General features: G+C 40.9%; 1 protein-coding gene across 3 annotated transcripts in view; it reads left to right on the forward strand.

Moving 5' to 3' along the window:
* bcar1 (BCAR1 scaffold protein, Cas family member) overlaps positions 1–20,000 on the forward strand; it is a 182,216-nt gene that overhangs the window by 36,771 nt on the left and 125,445 nt on the right. The gene's annotated exons all lie outside the window — the stretch shown is intronic.

Genomic DNA, 20,000 nt, shown 5'->3' on the forward strand with positions numbered 1-20,000 from the left:
TCTGGATGTGGTACTCGAGTAGGTGAGTGGAATCATAATAAAATCATGTCCTTCGAGTCTCAGTTTGCGTTTCCATAGTTGCTGACTCGGAAGTTGTGCAACCACGGATTTGTCATGTTAAAGGTATTACATCCAGAAAGTGTTTGGTGGGTTGAGGAAAGGATTTTGCATGCAATAAGCCGCTGCTAGCATGCGACTGAAGCCGTGTCCGAGAATTTGCTTTGTGTCCAAGAGCTGATTGAAACAAGGAGACAAGCAGTCGGTGGCATAATACCAGGCACAGAGAAAATGAACTGCTTGTCGAGGTTTGTGTTTGGGATCATGGGAAGGTTTTTAATCTGTTTGTTTGAGTGCATCCCGCTCGCTCTCTCTCCATCAGTAAAGTGTCCGCTGCCATTTAAAGTGATGGATGGAGGGTTGGTCTCTGTTTAAGCTGACTGGAGGTGACCTTCAGATTGCTGCTGGGCTCACACCCTCAGGAATAAACCACTCCTTCCCTTACTGTCTCTCGCTCTCTCTTTCAAACACACACACACTGCACTCCATCAGCTCTATGAGAGATGATTGGCACTCGTTTTAAGAGTCTAAATCAGTCTTACTGCCATTCCATGATGATGTCATCATCCCCAAAACACAGCTTTATTTAGTTAAAGTGATGGACAGTTTTAAAAGCGTCTGATAATGAGTTTCCACAGTTATTAAAATTGAAAGTTTAGCAACATTTTTATATGTATGTTATATTATTATTATTATTATTATTATTAATAATACAAAACTTAATGTATAACTCTCTACTTGGCGTGTGCCTACTTTGGCATAAAATTCAAGTCTGAAGTCCAAAGCAGATGGATAATGGATATTTATGGTTCTTGATTCCCGATCTGTTGTTAAATACTCTACAAACATACACCTGTGACTGTTGCTTGGCAACCATTCTGCTATCAGTACTGAGCTAAAGGAAGTTTTATTTCCTTTGTTTGATTTTACAAACCCCTGTGTAATGAGTGGGTCTGGCGACAGAAGTGAGGATCCACGAGCAGCTTTATTTTGGGATGGTCAAGGGTTAAAACAGGAGTGAACTGGAGCATACAGGTAATCCAAAGCATAGTCAGAAAAGCCGGTGAATGGTTGGGACAGGCAGCAAAACAACACAAACAATAAACAAAGCAAAGGTTTATTTAAAAACACGAAAGGCAAGAACAAGGAAACTCTTTGAATTGAAACTCAGCAACGATGTGTGTGTGCTGTGTTTATAGTCCATCTAATTAGTCCTGAACAGCTTCAGATGGAACTGGAACTGGTGTGTGAGTGCAGGGAAGGATGGGGTTTGTAGTTCAGTTCAGTGGCAGATGTGTAGTTGAGTGAATGATAGGGAATGTTCACCAGCAGGCAGCAAGAACAACACTGCTGTTGATCATAACACCTTGCTACATGAATAGCATTGTTATAAAAGCAATTAGCTTTGTGAAGTGTGACTGTTCATTGACTGTTCTTAAAATAAGTAAATATGTTGCTTATAATTAGTTGACTTTACTTGAAGTAAATAAACACACTGCCTTAACATTTTTAAGTCTATGAACTATATGTGAAGGATTTTTAAAATGACGTTGAATCAACTAATGCCGTGTTCAGACTGCATGATTTTAGCCCCGATTTTGACTCGCCGACAAGTTTTGAGAAATCTCTGACAAATGACTGAATTCAGAAGCAAATCGCTGCTCATTCACGCGAGTAAAAATCACACAATGTGTGCTATCCAAGACGCGATCTGAGAGAATTTCAAATGAGTCCCCGACACCCGTGAGATATATGGCATGTTAAATATCTTGAGCTGTCAGCGATTCAAATCATGCTGTGTGAATAAACTTCTGATTGAAAATAACATCGGCCTAGGGAACTATAATCCCGATTCAACATTGGAGATCCTGTGATTGTGGATGCACACATTGCAATATCGATGATGAAACGATTTATTGTGCAGCCTCAGCTTAGATAGATCCACAGAACATCGGACTTACTTACTGTCATTGTATAAACATTCTTCATCATAATCTTCTTTCATGTTCCACATAAGAAAGTCAAAGACCAACTCTGAACAAACTCTTCTTTTAAGGGCCAATTCACACCACTCTGATAGACAACCGCCAAATTGTACCATGACATTTTTCGGACATTGTAGAGCCGGTAAGTGCTGACTCAGCCCATTCAGTCAACAAAAACAAGCTTAGACAGAAGGCAACAAACACAGACAAGGGCAACACACTGATCCAACAAAGCCCAATGTCTGTTGCTAGAGTTCATAACCTCTCTGTGTACATGCAGACATGATGAAATAGTCGTAGTAGAGAATATATCTGAACGTTGAACTGGCCATCTGGTGTGTAAGTCTCTGACCCATCCAGGATGTTTTAGTAGGATTTAAAACTAGATTTGTGGTGATTCTTAACTACGTAGGCAGGGCGTTCAGGTTGCTAAGGCATTAAATGTAGCTGAATGGTTGATAGGGCATTACTCTATGTGTGCTCACTGACCCATATCAAAGCCTTCAAGTCTTTGTTCCTTGTTACAGTCCAAATCCAAGTTCCGCATTTGCATTATTTTTCATGGTTTTATAACATGCGAAACAAGCACTGTAAGTCGCTCGGAGGAAAAAAAAAATCGCACACCTCTCCACATCATGCCCTGAAATCTGAGATATAATTACAGTGTGTAGCGCAAACGGTGTTATGCCCTGAAGTTTAATTCCGAGGTTTAGCATTAGCATGAATAATGGTGACGCTTGTCTTAGCAAACACTGTTAATCTCAGAGATCTCCTGATCATCCTCGATTAAAGCGTTAGTGGGAGACTCGGTGTGTTTAACTGAGCTGCTGTGTCGGATATGGATCTCACATTCTGGCTTGTTCTCTGAGTGAGGTGCAGCGTGGCTGTTATTAATATGATTTAAGTAGGCCTGCTTTTCTAATTAGCCTACTCTACTTCCGAGAGGGTAAAAAAAGCTCATCTTCTCTCAGAGGAAACACTGTTCCTTCTCTCCTCGATTTTTTTTTTTCGCTGCACATTGATGATCATTCCAGCTGATGTGTGTGTGTGTGTGTGTGTCATCACAGACAAACATGTGTGGATGTCTGTATTGCATTTTAGTGCACTGTGCTGAATATGACCTACAATTTTAGAATAATAAATGACTATGATTCTTTTGTGTTTGTTTTCATTGCCAGCACTTTATGTATGGTTGAAACACACAATTAAAGTATATGACATAAAGTCTGTGGTAAAGTTTGAAGTTTCGTCATGTTCTTTACATGCTTGGGTTTACGTCTAATGAGATTGTTAATGAGATTGGACACATTTTTTGATTACTGATTGAGTCTTAAAATTAGATTTTCAGCTGATTTTTCCAATTTGTTTAATAATAATAATGCTTAATAATAATGCTTTGACAAAATTAATAAATAAATAGAATTGATTAAAAACAAGAGAACAAGAGGTAAAGATACTATCTCATCATAATGAGATATTATGTCAAAATAACGACTTATGTCGAAAAAACGGCTTTGTCATTTTAACGTTTTATAACGTTTTAACAACATAATTATGTTGTTATAACAACTTCATTATGTTGTTAAAACGTTATATCTCGTCATAAGGAGATATTATGTCAAAATAACAAATTAATTATGTTGAAATAACGGCTTTGTCATTTTAACAAGATATTTGTCACGGATTGGTCAGGCTCTCACGATCCCCACTCACGAAGATCACCATCACCTGACTTCTAATGAGCACACAGCTGCATCACATTCACGAGCACCAGATAAAAGCACAGCACTCCAGTCGCTCATTGTCCGGGCTCGTCTCGACGAAAGCGGACAACTGAGCGACCACTCAGCGTAGTCATCCTCAGCTAAAACAAACGCTTTACTTACCTGTTCTCTTTGTATTCCTCCTAGTCTTCCTGGTCCACCCGAATCGTCCTGTCTTCCAGTCCTTCCAAGTCTGTGTCATCCTCTGTCAGCTGTATCTGGTGTGTGCTGTCCATCCTCGTGTATTCCTGTTACCCAGCCACGGAGGAAAAGACCCCAACATCATTCCTGATCCTCCTGGCTATCCTTCATGTGCTCCTTGTTGTCATTTAATAAACACCCTAACGTTTCCTTACCTCTGTCTCCTGTCCGCTTCATAACAGAAGCCCGGACCTATAACGACGACAACATGAGCACCCCCGATCACTTTCAAGAGCTGGTGGACCAGTTGAAGCGGATTCTACAGCCACCAGCTCCACTTTCCAACGCACCACCAGCACCGAGCACTTCCGCCTCCACAGTTTCTTCTTCGGCCCTTCCTTCCAGTCCCATGGCCCGACCAGCGCCCTACTCAGGCGGAGCGGGGGAGTGCAATGGTTTTCTGTTACAATGTTCCCTCATATTCGAAATGCAACCTTCTCTATATCCCACAGATAAGTCAAAGATCGCCTACATCGTATCACTACTCTCTGGGCCTGCACTTAAATGGGCTGAGACGATCTGGAACCAAGCCGGGCCGGTCATGAATTCCATCACTACCTTCACGGAGTATTTCAAAGAGGTGTTTGGACGTTCTGATGGGGAAGTAGCCGCTGGAGAGCAGCTGTATCATCTAAAGCAAGGTACTCTATCTACACAGGAATATGCTCTCCGGTTTCGCACTCTAGCAGCTGCAAGTGGATGGAATGAGAGATCGTTGTTGACCACGTACCGGCTCGGCTTGGAACCCACTCTCCGAATCCAGCTGGCCACATTAGATGATACTATGGGTCTGGAGAGATTCATCCAACATTCTCTCCGATGTTCCGATCGTCTCCGTTCCTATCAACAGGACACCATCACCCCCTCGTCTGCACTCCTCCAATCGCCTGAGTCAACAGCCTCTCCAGAACCAGAACCCATGATAATAGAGTCTGGAAGACTGACATCAGCGGAACGACAGAGGAGGCTGACCCGGGGTCTGTGTCTATACTGCGGTGTCAGTGGACACACCCGTATGGAGTGTCCCCTTCGTCCCATTCGGACTTCAGTGAGTGTATTCAGTACGAATATTGAACAATGTAAACCACTTACTACCACCGTACAAATAACTACTGCCTCTATTTCTCTCCTTGTCACAGCCCTCATCGACTCCGGGTCAGCAGGGAACTTCATCTCCCAATCCCTCTGTCGTCAACTCCACCTACGTACTGAGGCGTCCTCGCATATATACCAGATACAACCGATAACCCAGTGCACTCGATCTTCGACCCGTATCCATCGACAATGCGAAGACATCCTTCTTCAAGTGGGGTTGTTACATCAAGAGAGGATTCAATTTCTGGTTCTGGAGGGTGCAAATATGGACATCATTCTAGGGCGCCCGTGGCTGGTGAAGCACGATCCCATCATCTCTTGGGGCACAGGAGAGATAAAGAAATGGGGATCTGGATGTACACCTACCTGTTTTCCAAATCTCCCTCTTCAAGGTCGGAACCCCATTTCTTTGTTTACAACATCGGTCGAGAGTCCTCCTGAGAAACAGTCTATCCACATTCCTAAGGAGTACAGCTCCTTTCATGATGTCTTCTGCCCCAAGAGAGCTTCCCAGCTACCGCCGCATCGGCCATGGGACTGCGCGATCGACCTAGTTCCAGATGCCCAGTTGCCAAGAGGTAGGATCTACCCGCTCTCGCTTCCAGAGAATCAGGCAATGGAAGATTACATAAGGGAGGCTCTGAGTCCGGGGTACATACGTCACTCAAAATCACCAGCCGCCTCAAGCTTCTTCTTTGTGGCCAAGAAGGACGGAGGGCTGCGTCCATGCATCGACTACAGGGTCCTAAATAACGGTACAGTAAAATACCGATATCCCCTTCCTCTGGTACCAGCCGCTTTGGAACAGCTCCGAGAAGCTAAAGTCTTCACTAAATTGGACCTCCGCAGCGCGTATAATCTGATAAGAATACGTGAGGGGGACCAATGGAAGACAGCATTCGTGACCCCTACTGGCCACTATGAATATGAGGTCATGCCTTACGGTCTGGTCAACGCCCCCTCCGTATTCCAAAACTTCATTCATGAAGTCCTCCGGGAGTTTCTTCACCACTTTGTAATAGTGTACATAGATGACATCCTCATTTACTCCCGGAGTGAGGCCGAACATCGCCAACACGTTGCGGAGGTCCTACACACATTGAGAGAACATCACCTCTACCTCAAAGCGGAGAAATGCTCATTCCACCAGAAGTCGATTCATTTCTTGGGATACATCATTGACCAAACCGGTATACGTATGGATGGGAAGAAAATTGAGGCTGTTCTATCCTGGTCAGAACCCACTTCCATTAAGGAGCTCCAGAGGTTTCTTGGGTTTGCTAACTTTTATAGACGGTTTATCAAGGACTACAGCAGGATTACATCACCTCTCACTAATCTCCTCAAGGGTAAACCCAAAGGACTGGAGTGGACCAAAGAAGCAGCCGCAGCCTTCCGCCTTCTTAAGAAGGAGTTCACAAGGGCCCCACTCCTGACTCATCCTGACCCAAATCTTCCTTTCGTGGTGGAAGTGGACGCATCCACCACCGGCGTCGGGGCAGTATTATCCCAACATCATGATACACCGCCCCGACTGCATCCCTGTGCCTATTTCTCTCGGAAGTTGAGCCCGGCGGAGCAGAATTACAGCATAGGAGACAGGGAGCTTCTAGCAATCAAGCTAGCCTTGGAGGAGTGGCGTCACTGGTTGGAGGGAGCCAAACATCCGTTCCAGGTGATCACAGATCACAAAAACCTCCAATATATCAAAGAGGCCAAGAGACTAAGTCCACGTCAAGCCAGATGGTCACTTTTCTTCTCACGTTTTGATTTCTCCATTTCCTATCGTCCAGGACCCAAGAATCTAAGAGCAGACGCTCTCTCTCGTTTACACGAGCATCACGATCATGAAGAACTCCCAACGAAGATTCTTCCCGAACACATCTCCATTTGTCCGATCACCTGGAACGCTCCTCCAGTCGTTGCCACTCCGGAAGCCCCTGCTCCGCCGGGATGCCCTCCTCATCGGCAGTTCATACCACCTGAACACCGGGTAGATCTGATCCACTCCTTACATACCTCGCTAGGCACTGGACATCCAGGGATCAACAATACTCTCTCGCTAGTATCCCAACGATTCTGGTGGCCAAACATGGCAAGGGATGTGAGGCAATATGTTCAGGGCTGTAAGGACTGTGCCCAATCCAAGAGCCCACGTCATCTACCCGCTGGAAAGCTCCATCCCTTGCCGATTCCGAACCGTCCCTGGTCACACCTAGGAGTGGACTTTATCACTGACCTCCCCTCGTCAGAAGGTAATACCTGTATTCTAGTCATCGTAGATAGATTCTCAAAGTTTGTCAAACTAATCCCTCTGAAAGGTCTTCCCACAGCCTTTGAAACAGCCGACAATATCTTTAATCAAGTCTTCAGGTCATTTGGTATTCCAGAAGATATTGTGTCGGACAGAGGTCCACAGTTCATCTCACGTCTATGGAAAGCCTTCTTCAAGCTCCTAGGTGTGGCCGTCAGCCTCTCTTCTGGATATCATCCCCAAACCAACGGGCAGACAGAGAGGAAGATTCAGGAGGTGGGACGGTTCCTGAGGACCTTCTGCAGTGGTCACCAGAGCTCCTGGAGCCAGTATTTGGGCTGGGCAGAATATGCCCAAAATTCACTGCGGCAACCCTCCACCGGACTCACGCCATTCCAGTGCGTCCTGGGCTTCCAACCACCGCTCTTTCCCTGGGATGGCGAACCATCTGATGTCCCCGCAGTGGATCACTGGTTCCGGGAGAGCGAGAGAGTCTGGGACGAGGCTCATCAACATCTGCAGAGGGCAGTCCGTCGAAGCAAGGTAACCGCCGATAGAAGAAGGTCTGAAGAACCCAGATACACACCCGGACAAAAGGTGTGGCTATCCACCCGGGACATACGCATGCGACTGCCCTCTCGCAAGTTAAGTCCCCGATTTGTTGGTCCCTTCACCATCGTGGAACAGGTTAACCCCGTCACCTACAAACTACAATTACCCTCTCACTACCGTATTCACCCTACATTCCACGTATCACTCCTGAAACCCTATCACGATCCTGTTCTTCCCTCCACAGAGCCTGACCACGAAGAGGAACCCCCTCCTCCACTGCTCCTAGAAGAAGGAGCCGTCTACGCAGTGAAGGAGATCTTGCGTTCCCGACGTCGTGGTGGCCAGTTGGAGTACCTGGTGGACTGGGAAGGGTACGGCCCCGAAGAAAGGACATGGGTTCCCAGAGCTGATATTCTCGATCCTAGTCTCATGGTGGAGTTTCATGAGAGCCACCCTGAGTTCCCAGCGCCTAGAGGCAGAGGGAGACCACCACGGCGTCGGAGGTGTCGGCCCTCAGGAGCGGGCCCTGGGGAGGGGGGTACTGTCACGGATTGGTCAGGCTCTCACGATCCCCACTCACGAAGATCACCATCACCTGACTTCTAATGAGCACACAGCTGCATCACATTCACGAGCACCAGATAAAAGCACAGCACTCCAGTCGCTCATTGTCCGGGCTCGTCTCGACGAAAGCGGACAACTGAGCGACCACTCAGCGTAGTCATCCTCAGCTAAAACAAACGCTTTACTTACCTGTTCTCTTTGTATTCCTCCTAGTCTTCCTGGTCCACCCGAATCGTCCTGTCTTCCAGTCCTTCCAAGTCTGTGTCATCCTCTGTCAGCTGTATCTGGTGTGTGCTGTCCATCCTCGTGTATTCCTGTTACCCAGCCACGGAGGAAAAGACCCCAACATCATTCCTGATCCTCCTGGCTATCCTTCATGTGCTCCTTGTTGTCATTTAATAAACACCCTAACGTTTCCTTACCTCTGTCTCCTGTCCGCTTCATAACAATATTATGTTGTTCTAACGAAATATATTGTTATAATGATTTATTAATTATGTTGTTGAAATGACATAATATCTTGTTATAACCAGATATTTTGCCAAAATAACGACTTATGTTGAAATAACGACTTAATTATGTTGAAATAACGGCTTTGTCATTTTAACAAGATATCATGTCAGTTATAACGAGATATTATGTCAATATTACGACTTATGTCGAAATAACGACTTTGTCATTTTAACAAGATATTATGTTGTTATAACCAGATATTTTGTTGTTATAACAACTTAATTATGTTGTTAAAACGTTATATCTCGGCATAAGGAGATATTATGTCAAAATAACAACTTAATTATGTCGAAATAATGGCTTTGTTATTTTAACAAGATATTATGTCAGTTATAATGAGATATGTCGAAATAACGACTTATGTCGAAATAACGACTTAGTCATTTTAACAAGATATTATGTTGTTCTAACGAAATATATTGTTATAACGACTTAATTATGTTGTTGAAACGACATAATATCTTGTTATAATGAGATATTTTGGCAAAATAACGACTTATGTTGAAATAACGACTTAATTATGTTGAAATAACGACTTTGTCATTTTAACAAGATATTATGTCGTTATAACGACTTAATTATGTTGTTAAAACAGCATAATATCTCATTATACCGAGTTAAGATTTCTTTTTTTCCTCACTACCAAAATTCCTTTTTTTTTTTTACCATGCGGTTCAGGGCTTCCATACAAAAGTACAATATAGCTTGAAATAATAATAATGGTGACCCTGGTAAATAAAGGGACTAAGTCGAAGAAAAATGAATGAATGAATGTTACTGTCATGATTTGTTTGGTTTTTAATATCACTTTTTGAATGTAATGTTTGCTGAGTACAGTAAACTCAGCTTTTGTCTATTGATAAGCTTGTATTCATATATATTACTGTATTTTTCCACATTTTTCATTTCCTCTGTCTGCATGTGTTTTTGTGAGCTTGTGTGGATCTGTAGAGTCAAATGTTTTGTTATTCGAGCAGCTTTTGCCCGCTGGGAGAGCTTGTCTGCGAGTGAGTGGAACAAATAGCTGGACAGAGCTGTCAGTCTCCATATACTCTCTCTCTCTCTCTCTCTCTCTCTCTCTCTCTCTCTCTCTCTCTCTCTCTCTCTCTCTCTCTCTCTCTCTCTCTCTCTCTCTCTCTCTCTCTCTCTCTCTCTCTCTCTCTCTCTCTCTCTCTCTCTCTCTCTCTCTCTCTCTCTCTCTCGCGCGCTCGCTCGCTCGCTTGCTCGCTCTCTTTCTCTCTCTCTGTCACTCTCTCTGTGTCTATCTCTCTCAATCTGTACGTGTGTATGTGTGTGCAGGCATCACATCTGACAACGCACAGAAACACATAGGCTCGTGGCAATGTTCACTGTTCCCTTGATTCCTTCAGAAGAACTCAGTGCCCCACAGACTCAGGCTCACAGACAGAGCCACATTCAGACCAGAAAAGACAGATTTATGACCTCTGTGTTATTGATAAGACATCAGAATTTCATAATCCAGCACTATACGAAAACCACCGCCTGATAACCACAGCAAAATAAATCACATATCGATCTTTTTCAGACTTAGTGTAGTATTTATCTCTGGTTGCCTTTTTAAATACACATTCAGTTTAAGATATTTGTGTATAAATTGCTTTACTGCACATCTACTTTATAAGTAGTGATCTTTCTAGGAGTAGATTTGCCCTACGAATTTAAAAAGAAATCTACTGTGTTAAAACGATGAACCAAACCAACCATGTACAATGTGAATCGGAACATTACACACCTTGATTTGGAATAAAAACACTGTATAAACTGTGATTGGCACAATCAAATAAAAAATAAAAGTTTCTAATCAAATGTAAAATATTACTTTGAGAGTGTTGGGAAACATTTATGTTGCTTCAGAGGAGTGGGTGAGGCTAAAGATGTTTTTTGATCAGCGCTCTGATTGGTGCAGTATACTGTAAAGAGTCATGACTGTTAACTTTCATGTAAACTTGTGGCATTAGGGGACCACCCCCCTAGTGGGCCAAATTTTTTTTAAATTGTTTTAGCTACAATTCTGGATAGTTGTTGTGCAATAGGATATACTTACTGATGAGGAGACATGCAACTACAAAATTTCTTTATAGCAAAGATGCCTAAAGTTGGCCAATGGTAATTTTTGGTTTGGGCAGGTAATTGGCTGAATCATTCCAGCAGCTTTATTTTCTTTCTCTGAAACCAATCGATAGTTTCTTGCCTATGTTTGGGGTCATTATCTTGCTGAAATGTCCACCCTGGTTTCATCTTCTTCATCATGATAATGCGGGTGTTGGGACTGATAAAAACATGATAATAACAGCTAATATTCATTTTTACTGACGTCTAATGAGGGTTGCATCTAACGAGAGAGATTTCACCTGCTGTCTGGACTTTCCATGCCTTTTTGAACCTCCTTCATGTGTTCAATACTTTTTCCCTGTGTCATTTCATTTCATAACACATAACTTAATTTCTAAACTAAAACTGTTTTCTTTCTATGTATGGATTGCTTTGGTTGTTACTTGCATCTGGTAAAAATTTCAAGTCATCAGCTCCTTAAGAATTATGTTTTCTATAATAAAAGGTGACATGTTTTTTACCCGCTTTACATATTAAGCACAGGAGTTTGTCCTCTTGTGTGGTAGTTCTCTCATCAGTAGCCTCCATTCATATCCGCTATCTCTCTTCCTCCATCTTCTAAATCCCCCCTGCCCTCTTTCTTCCTGTGGCTGTTAATTGAAGTGGCCTGAAATGTAAGTAAGTCCAGCATGTGCTGCTGAGTAGACATGTTTACCGACCTGTTTTTGGCAGCACGATCAGCCATTTATTCCCCCACGAAGAACAGCGTTCCTCTCCCGGGCCCCTTCAATCAGCGCTACAGCCTGATAAAGTGCTTTAAAGCATTATCATCTGGAAATAAAAAGCTTCGGTTGCAGGCGTCGTGGTGAATGTGTTTGGGGAGAGTAGCGTTGTGTGTGTGGCACAGATAAATGTTGTGCAGGCGTGAGTGATGAGCAGGTCAGAGGTTACGACGCATGCAGGATCAGCGGTGTGTGACCCGAGCTGATGGATGACGGTTAGAGAATGTGGGACGAGTCTGTTATCAGAAGAGCTGGACGAGGCTGATCCGTCTGCACTCACTTCAGTGGTGTCAGCGTGGGGTGTGTGTGTTGGAATTTAGAACTTTTGTGAGTCCCGTGCAAATTTGGATGTGAGATATTAACACAAACTTCCATATGGACCATTTTCACAAGCCCGTTATGACACATTGAACGGTCACCAGCATCTTAAATCTTAAAACTTTTTAAAATTTTGATTTTTTTTTTTTAAACGTGTGAACATTTATATGTATTTATGTATTATATCATCTTTGCTTCAAGTTACAAAATTGGATTACCGCTTGTGCAAGGCATTTCTAATGCAGTGTTTATGGGGCAGGACAGTCATTTTGACGTTGTTCCCTCTTCTGGCTGCTGTAATCAGTCTCACACTATTTTTTTCCTTTTTCTGAAAGTCTTGATAACACCATTCCTCAGTTTTTCTTTAATTATTTGACCAAAAAGATTGTAAAATATATTTGTTGTATTCTTCCATTCAATGCGCTCATAGTTTTCCCAACTATGACGACTATGACGAAACCCAGAAATGTGAAAAGGGTCTATTAAAACCCTTTCATTATCAAATTTATGACAGACGATTTAGAATGAACTAAAGGCAGTGCTTGTAAATATTTAAAAAATGTTAAGAATATGACATATTTTCAAAATCATAGCATCTTAGAATTATCGAGCTGACAGGAGACCTACTGTAGTCTACAAAAGTCTACAAAATATTTTTAGTGTATATTTGCAGTATACACTCACTTGCCACTTTTTAGGTACACTTTACTAGTACCGAGTTAGACCCCCTTTTGCCTTCAGAACTGCCTTAATCCTTTGTAGCATAGATTCAACAAGGTACTGGAAATATTCCTCAGAGATTTTGGTCCATATTGACATGATAGCATCACGCAGTTGCTGCAGATTTGTCGGTTGCACATCCATGATGCAAATCTCCAGTTCCAGCACATCCCGAAGGTGCTCTATTGGATTGAGTCTGGTGACTGTGGAGGTCATTTGAGTACAGTGAACTCATTGTCATGTTTAATAAACCAGTGCGATATGATAGGCACTTTATTACATGGCGCGTTATCTTGCTGGAAGTAGCCATCAGAAGATGGGTACACTGTGGTCATAAAGGGATGGACATGGTCGGCAACAATACTCATTGACAACAATTGAGTTGTTGCCATGTGATTGGCTGATTAGAAATTTGTGTTAACGAGCAGTTGGACAGGTGTACCTAATAAAGTGGCCGATGAGTGGATGTTTTTGTTATGGGAATGTGGTATTTTTGAAAATTATTATTGTACACCGGGTTTTGAAATATTGTGAAATATAAGTGAAATAAGTCGACTGTAAAATATGACTATACATTGATCATGATTGTAGTTTATATTTTAAAATAAACTATTTATTTTAATCTATTTATTAAATCATGTTACATGTTAAGTATAAATATGTGTTATGATTTAATTTATTCCTGTAATGTAAAACTGAAATTTCAGCATCCTTATGCCACCCTTTAGTATCACACAATCCTTCAGAAATCATTCTTTTATGCTGATACCATGCTTTTTATTATCATCAGTTTTGTAAACTTTGAAAAATAAAGTTTAAAATCTTTTTCATTCAGTCCTCGTTAAATAGCTCATTTGAAAATATGTTTTATTAAAATTGTATAATTTCATTTGTTTAAATTTGATTTAAAGTTTCTATTCAATTCTACTTTGCTAAAGTATTAATAAAATTATTAATTTAAAATGTTTAAACCTGAACATTTGACAGGTTGTATATATTGACTGAAAAAAAATATATATTTATTTCTGAGTATTGTATTTAATTTAAATTTATTTCATTTTAATTTGTATTTCATAATAAATGTACTGTATTTAAACTTTAAATTGTCAAAAAAATATTTGTCCACTACTGACAGATAAAACTGCAAATATGATATACGTTATAGACACAAAATATAATATATAATTTTAATGTATTTTGTTACTCATTTTATTGTAAATTTCCAACATTGGTTTGCAAATCCAACATCCAAGTGGCATTCTGTTACACTTTTCCAAATAAACAATTTGTAACTGCAATATATTTTGTTTTTAATGACTGCAGTGTGGATTTTACTTACTTTGGTCAGAAGTGGGCCACGTACAGTGATTTTGCTGCTGTTTAGATTACACGCATTGTACGACAGATTGTAACACGTCACTCTAATATGTCCCTGAGCCATTATCTGTCTGTGCTGTCCCAACCTTTTTATCCTCTCCTCATTTTTGTGTTGTCTGTTCCCTCTTTTGGTCTTCTGCGACAGGCGGATGGAGCCTGACACACGCTGATGATGCGTGATCATGGCCTGAGGCTAATGACATCATCAGCGTGGTGTTTGTGTGTGTATGTGTGCGGATGATGTTGGACCTTTGGGACTGTTCAGCTCGCAGGTCTCTGGCTGTGGAAGGGGGATGAAGCTATAAAATGCCATGGATGCAGTAAAGAACACCAGTCCTTATCTTTTGTGGCCATCATCTGGGTTTTTAACCCTCTGGAGAGAGATAAAAATGGCACCTGTTCATTTTAGGTCTTATGTATGTTTAAAAAATAAGATTTTTCCGTTTAAAATATGTTTAAAACTCTTATGAAATATCTGTCTAATTGCAGGCGTTTCTGTGTGGAGTGTGCATGTTCTCCCCGTGTTTACGTGGGTTTCCTCCGGGTGCTCCGGTTTCCCCCACAGTCCAAAGACATGCGGTATAGGTGAATTGGATTAACTAAATTGGCCGTAGTGTGTGAATGCGAGAGTGTGTGGGTGTTTCCCAATATGGGTTGTGGCTGGAAGGGCGTTAGATGCATAAAACATATGCTGGAATAGTTGGCGGTTCATTCCCCTGTGGCGACCCCTGATAAATAGCGGACTAAACCGAAGGAAAATGAATAAATGAATGAATGTCTGACTGCATTAAACCCAAACAATTAATACAAGATTTAAACTTCTAAAATTTAAATAAATTAGTATGAGTGTATTCATAATTCCAGAAATTCTTCACGAATTTAACGAACATTTCCCGATCACTGCAATAAAGAGATGGGAACTTCATATCATTGTTTATGGACGTGTCCCCAAGTTGAAGATTTCTGTGAAATGTTTTATCCATTGTATTGAAGAAGATTATTCTCAAATGTCCTGAACTATGTACGCTAAATACTGTTCCTGTAACATGCTCTTTTACTAGCTGAGATAGAGCAATGCTGATTATCTGTTGGGGTGTCACTATCGCCTCACAGCTAGAAAGTCACTGGTTTGAGCCTCGGCTGAGTCAGTTGGCATTTCAGTGTGGAGTTTGCATGTTTACGTGGGTTTCCTCCTGGTCCAAAGACATGTGGCATAAGTAATTTGGGTAAGCTAAATTGTCTGTAGTGTATGTGTGTGAGTGGGTTGCAGCTGGAAAGGCATTTGCTGCGTAAAACATGTGCTGGATAAGCGGTTCATTCCACTGTGGCGACTCCAGATTAATAAAGGGACTGAGCCGAAAAGAAAATGATTATCTGTTCATTACATACAAAACTTATAGTAGCTGATCATTGGAAAAATACTGAATGGCCCCATTTTAAACAATGGCTACAAGAATTGTCTCCTTGCTTGGCTTTAGACAAACTAACAGTATATCGTTAAGAGAATGTTTTTTCAAAATATGGAATCCTTTCATAGGATTTTTGAAGGAAAAAATAGGAAGTGCCTGCTGTTCCCACGTAAATCCACTAGAGGCTGCTGTCAACTGACTGACTGACTGATTGACTGACTGAAGAACCGACCGATCCCCTAAACCCAATCGCAGTGTTTTCAAAAGCAATTCAAAAAAAGAAAATCCCTTACGGCAGCCTGATTTTTACCACGTTTTCAGATTTTACCACATTGTCACGCTGTTATTTAGGCCCTGTCCCAATTCTACCCCTTAGCCGTTCTCCTAACCCCTACTGCTCGTTTTGCGCGTTTACGTGAAGGAATAGAGGAGTCCCAATTCTTTTTATCTTCAACGCGTAGGGCTAAGGGGAAGAGGTTGATACCCATTCGAATGGAGATTTTTCAGGATCACACTCGAAACCAAGGGGTAAGAAAATTTCCCAGAATACACCAGCCACAACGGCAGTATAGCTGCACCCGGAAGTCAGGAGACGCACAAATTAGTATTTTTTTGTGTCATTATTACGAATTTTTACAACAAACAAGTATATGTTTGAATACATTCATTCATAATTTTGTTCATACAAATGTATCACCGTCATGCTTTAAAAAAAAGCTAAAATAAAACCAGCTAAATTTCGCCATCTATAATCCATAATAATAACTCCTCTACAGCAGTCCCACAACATTCTGACACTCGAATACTCCGTCAGAAAAGTCTAGTGGCTGGGAACGATCTTTTTACAGTGTCTGGTGTAACGTTAATGTTGTTTTTTATGTGTTTACATAGATGAAAATGGCAACGGTGGCAAGTGCTAAGCGAGAAAAGGAACGGCATCATACCGCCCCCTCACATTTGTTTTAAAGTTGAAATGAAACCTTAACGTAGCTCTTTAAACACAATTTACGATCTCCCGAAATATATATAGGGCATCGTTTTCAGAATGAGTCTATGTTGGTCCAAAGACAGGCACTATAACTGAACTGAATAAACTAAATTGGCCATAGTGTATGGGTGTGTGTGTGTGAGAGTGTATGGGTATTTCCCAGTACTCAGTTGCAGCTGGAAGGACAATCACGTAAAACATATGCTGAAATAGTTGGCGATTCATTCCGCGGTGGCGACCCCTGAAAAATAAGGGACTAAGCCAAAGGAAAATGAATGAATGAATATTGTTGACATTTTTTTCAGATTTGTTTCTCTTGATTTACAATTTATAAGTATGTGTTTGGGCAATGACGTGGTTGAACTTTGGAAATGTTATCAGAACTTAAAACAAGCATTAACATTTTACTATTACATTTACCTAAAACAAATCCAAATAATTCAGAGAAACTAAGAATTGTCAAATGGTGTCTTACATTTTTCATTAATTGTATATATTCTGTACTTATAAGTCAAGCCAAGTCTTCTACATTTGTAATCTTTTAAAATGTACATAATCTGTGTCATCTGCGTGATTACATTGTTTCATGTTATGGAGTAAAGAGAGTGTATGCAAGAGAAAGAATGTACAGCTGTGTCAACAACCGGTTGATTCATCAAAGCCTCATCGCGTGTTATACCTGTGCGGACAGAAGCCGCTTTGGACCATCGCCCTGTTTCCACGGCGACCCCAATCAGATACGAGCAACTCGGTGCAAGCATGAAAAAAAAACACATTCAGTACAGGAAACACTATGACTGCATATCGCTATAGGGTATATGTTTCATATGGACCTGTATCTTCCAAGTTTGATAAGATAAGCCAGAACTGAGAGGAAAAAACAGTGTGGAATGTGGAGTGTTTAGTCGTAGGAACACATAATAATTACTGGATTGAACCAAGCGTGCCTCCAGTGAGTGAGAACAGGATCCAACAGGTCAGGAATGAGCCACGGCAGCAGGGAAGCCTTATAGCACACGCTCGCACAACGAATAGATTTGCATATGAATGCATTATCTCTAGAGCATCCTCATTACTACTCTAAAGCACATGATTTCAGTCAAAAAGCACAGATTTATTGTGTCACATCACATGTGTTTTGTAAAATCAGCATAATGTACGAGGTGTAGCATTGCTGGCCTTGTATAACCATAATTTCATTCTGCATAGTGTGTTTTAAACTAGTATTTAGTATAATTTTAAAATACAGATGCAGGATTTCAGTTGTGCTTATATAGAGTGTGTTCACACTTGGCAAGTTTGGTACACTTTTAACAAACTCTGGTGCAATTGCTTAGTATAGTTCATTTGATGCTGTCTCCTTGAAGTAGCCTACATTTTCCAATACAAGCTCTTTGGAAATACATGCTTGAGTCTACATTTTTTGTGAAACCACAAAAACAAATAGTACATTTGACAGTTTGACTCGTTTTCTAGGGAAAATGAACGCTACGCTGTGATTTTTCCGAGGACATATTATTGATGAATAAAGGATTATTTTCACAAATAACTTCCATATAATTTCCAATAATTTCTACATAACAGCTTAACAATATCAATGATTGCTGAGCACTCTGGTGTGAGTCTGGTGAACCATGGTTTCACAAAAAAGATAATAGTAATGTTAAATCAAGGTAAAACTGTACTATGTTCTGTACCAGAAGCCACACCTTCTTCTGGATGTCTACAAGAATAAAACATACTCTAAGGAACTAATTTAAATATTTGCAAAATTGCAGACAGCGCCCTCTAGTGGATTTCTCATCTGAAACATGCAATGAAATGTACCCAGACCAATGTACTTTGCAAAAAAAAAAGGCTGAGGGGTGTATTTCCAATGAGCCTGAGCAGAGATCTTCATTTGTTTGCATGGGAGGAATTCCTGGTTTTGTTTTGTCTCATTAGAAGCCTAGGGTGCTCAACTCTGTTGTTGGAGATCCATCTTCCTGTAGAGTTTAGTTCCAACCCTGATCAAACACAACTAAAACAACTAAAGTGTACTCACACTAGGCATGGTTGCATTGAACCGTGCCTGGGTGCGATTGTCCCCCCTACCCTCTCTTCCGACAGCCCTCACTCACATTGCATTTTACCCTCCAAGCCTGAGCACGCTTACGATGATGCAACAGTTACAGTAAGAACAGAATACAGAATACAGTGGAGATTGCTTTAGTCATATTGTTTTGTATTATTTTAAGTCATTTGGGATGCGATAATACACAGTCAAATCTTTTGCCGAACACGTCCACCGCTTTTGACTCTCATAAACTTTAATAAAATCATCGTGCTTTACATATTTGGAGGTTTGCTGAAGATGCAGCTGACCAGCAGCGAGGGCATTGCATTTTTAATAAACTATGACAGTTTACGTTCATTGAAAAGTAAGAATAATTAATAAATCCATATGAAACAGTGACATCCCTTAAAAGTGATGTCACGTCTTCAGTTTCATGCTCAGGCACACTTTGCACTCACACTACAAGTGTACCGCGCCAAAGCCCAACCGAACCGCACTATGGAACATCTCTTCCGAATGGGCCAGGGCTGGCCAATCGAACTGCGCCTGGGTGCGATTCGAAGCACTCACACTTGTCAAACGAACCGGGAAATGTGCCCAGACACGGTTCAAATAGCCTAATGTGAGTACACCTTAAGTAGGTCTGAAGGAGCACTTGGTAATTAAAGACAGGTGCGTTTGATCAAGGTTGCAGCTGAACTCTGCAGGAAGGTAGATCTACAGGAACAAGAACCAAAGGTATAAGCACTTTGCAAGTTGCAAGGTGATACAAATGCCATCATATATATATATATATATATATATATATATATATATATATATATATATATATATATATATATATATATATATATATATATACAGCTCATTTAGCACAGCACACAGAATTGTTTTGGATGTTCTTTAAGTTCCATAACAAAATATACAGACAGTTTTGTAGAATATTTGGTTTCTATTTTAAAGATGACAATGTGAACACTTAGTAAACATGACTAAATGTATTATTTTCTTTTTATTTGGTCACTTTGCCAATATAAAGTATTTCCCGAATTATGATGTGGGAAAATACTAATAAAAGTAATTATTTTTTCCTTTATTTATTAGAGTTTTCATTAGAATTATTTATTGATGAAGGTGTTGTTGGGGAATGGCTTCAGACTAAGAGGATCCTCAATGCATCTTTTTCCAAGATAAAATGTGAACGGTAATTCTTGATCTCCAGTCCATGAGGATAGTTTTCTTGGCCATTAGAATTATTTATATCTATTGTGGAAATGTCACCTAGTATGCAGA

This window comes from Danio aesculapii, chromosome 18, assembly GCF_903798145.1.
Source record: "Danio aesculapii chromosome 18, fDanAes4.1, whole genome shotgun sequence".
Classification (NCBI taxonomy): Eukaryota; Metazoa; Chordata; class Actinopteri; order Cypriniformes; family Danionidae; genus Danio; species Danio aesculapii.